The sequence below is a fragment of the Tursiops truncatus genome, chromosome 3 (assembly GCF_011762595.2).
Source record: "Tursiops truncatus isolate mTurTru1 chromosome 3, mTurTru1.mat.Y, whole genome shotgun sequence".
NCBI lineage: Eukaryota > Metazoa > Chordata > Mammalia > Artiodactyla > Delphinidae > Tursiops > Tursiops truncatus.
The window spans coordinates 56,033,667-56,036,430 of record NC_047036.1 but is presented as its reverse complement, the minus strand read 5'-3'; the positions used below and the strand labels follow the sequence as shown (position 1 = coordinate 56,036,430).

Sequence of the window (2,764 nt, the reverse complement as noted above, 5' to 3'; positions counted from 1 at the left end):
TGGCTCCAGGCTGTGTGTCACTTCTTAATGGAACTCCTCAAGTCTCTCTCTATAAGCTTCCAGGGGGGGAAGCGTCATCATGTCAATAGCTTGAAATTGGCCATGATCAGGTATTTATACCACAGAAATTGGCAAGCACGACAAACCAGTGTCCTTTTTTGTCCCAGATGGCTGGTTATTAAACATTTTCCAGCACACTCCTGCACAAGGCCATCAGGCAAGGTGCAGCAGATAACACTAGCTGTTTGTCCATACTTATTCTTAAATAAGCTCTGCCCTTAAAACACAACCACTGCGGCGCCCAGTGGTTGGAGGCATGGCGGGCTGGTGGCGGGCGCTCCTGTGCACCACCCGGTGCTACCCTTGGCCCACGAACTTGCTGCTCTACGCCGCGCTCTTCTCAGCTGGCGACGCACTGCAGCAGTGGCCGCGGGGAGGCCCTGCCGACCGGCGGCACACACAGCGCATGGCCACCGTGGCCGTGGCCTTCCACGCGAACTTCAACTACGTGCGGCTGCGCCTGATGGAGCATGCGCACCGTCCTGGCCAAGGTGCTGTGCGACCAGGCGCTCAGCGGGCCGGTGTACGTCTCTGCCTTCTACTTCGGTATGAGTATTCTCCAGCAAAAGGCTGACATATTTTGGGACCTGAGACAGAAATTCTAGAATACATATAAGAGTGGTCTGATGTACTGGCCTTTTGTACAGGCAGCTGTTCTGTCTTAAGCTGGGCACAGTCCAAACCTTTACCTACTTTGGCCCAAGGCCCATAAAACTGTATTTTCTTGGAGATGGTTATGACTTGTAGGCATTGATGCCCCTGGGCCAACTTGCACATACGCTCTGAAAACCATCTCGTCACACCTCTCCCCAGCTTCCCTGGTGGCAGGGTGGTTAAGAATCCACCTGCTAATGCAGGGGACACGGGTTCGAGCCCTGGTCCGGAAAGATCCCACATGCCGTGGAGCAGCTAAGCCCATGTGCCACAACTACTGAGCCTGTGCTATAGAGCCCGCAAGTCACAACTACTGAAGCCCGTGCACCTAGAGCCCGTGCTCTGCAACAAGAGAAGCCACCGCAATGAGAAGCCCGCGCACTGCAATGAAGAGTATCCCCCACTCGCCGCAACTAGAGAAAGCCCGCACACAGCAACCAAGATTCAACACAGCCAAAAATAAAATAAATTAAATAAATAAATTAAAAAAAGAATTGGGTGGAGGGAATTCCCTGCAGTCCAGTGGTTAGAACTCCATGCTTCCACTGCAGGGGCCCGGGGTTTGACCCCTGGTCAGGGAACAAAGATCCCGCAAGCCACGAGGCGTGGCCAAAACAAAAAAGGGGGAATTGGGTGGAATCGTGACAGTTGGGCCTTCTCCAAACCACTAAATTACCCTTTGTGATGGTTAATTTTATGTGTCCACTTGACTGGGCCACGGGGTGCCCAGATATTTGGTCAAACATTATTCTGGGTGTTTCTCTGAAGGTGTTTTTGCATGAGAGTAACATTTATATTGGTAGACTAAGTCAAGCAGATTGCCTTCCCTAATGTGGGTGGGCCTTGTCCAATCAGCTGAAGGCCTGAATAGAACAAAAAGGCTGGCCTCATCCCAAGTAATGGAATTCTTACTGCCTGACTGCCTTCAAACGGGGACATTGGCTTTTCTTCTACTGTTGGTCTCGAAACATTGGCTCTTCCTATGTCTTGAGCCTGTCGGCCTTCAGGTGGGAGCTACACCATTGGCTCACCTGGTTCTCAGGCCTTCAGACTCAGACTGGAACTAAACCATTGCCCCTCCTGGGTCTCCAGCTTGCTGACTCACCCTGCAGATTTGGGACCTGTCTCCATAATCATGTGAGTCAATTCCTTATAATAAATGTCCCTCTCTCTATATATATACACAGCCCTTTGGTTCTGTTTTTTGGGAGAACCCTGAATATTTCCCCCTGTTTATGTAGGTTAATATTTCATAGTTTGTGGTTCATGCAGTGTGGTTGTCTGGGTGATGACCACCAGCTCACAGCTGTTACAGATTTACTCTGGACGTTAATTTCTGGGACCCCCTGAAATCATAAGATGTAGGTAGTCATCCACTCCTACGCCACAGCCTCCGTATAGAACCTGAAAATGGAAATTCAGCCAGGTAGCCAGATAATGGCCCAACAACAGAACTGACTACATTTTCACTCTAGGTTGACAGTGGATGGAATATGTATGTTGTGAATTCTCTGAATGTTGGGGACCGAGAATTGATTCCGGTAAGACTGCAAGCCATTTTGGAGCTGACGCTATCACAGTGTTTGATGATGCTTCCTAGTGAAGGACTCGGTCAACGTGATTGATACTCTACCTCAATACTGAGGTCCGATAGTTGGGCAGACACCTGCCATGTCTGAATATTGCCTTTCTGCTATTCATGATGAAGAACTATTTGTTCATTTTCTAACACTCATATCAGTGTCCTATCCCTCTGAGCCATGGAGGCAGAATACTCTTTTCATATTTTGGGCGGAAAGGGTTGTAAAAGCAAGACCAGTCGCTTCATTTCTAAGTTTAAATTTTATGTGTAAAATATGTATATTAAATTTTTAGGGTAATGTGATTTAATGTAAATGAAAAATAAATGAATTTTAGTTAAGTAAAAAAAAAAAAAAAAGGAAAAAACGCAACCACTGTTTTGTTTATGGTGGCAACTTGCTCAGCCAAAAACCCACACATCACAGCCTCCCTGGAGGCTAGAGTCATAGGACCCAGTTCTGGCCAATGA

The 2,764-nt window shown here is 48.0% G+C and overlaps 1 pseudogene; it reads left to right on the top strand.

Annotated features, from left to right (window-relative positions):
- Window positions 1-316: 316 nt before the first annotated feature.
- On the top strand, window positions 317-772 carry LOC117311868 (mpv17-like protein; annotated as a pseudogene).
- The last annotated feature ends 1,992 nt before the right edge of the window (window positions 773-2,764 follow it).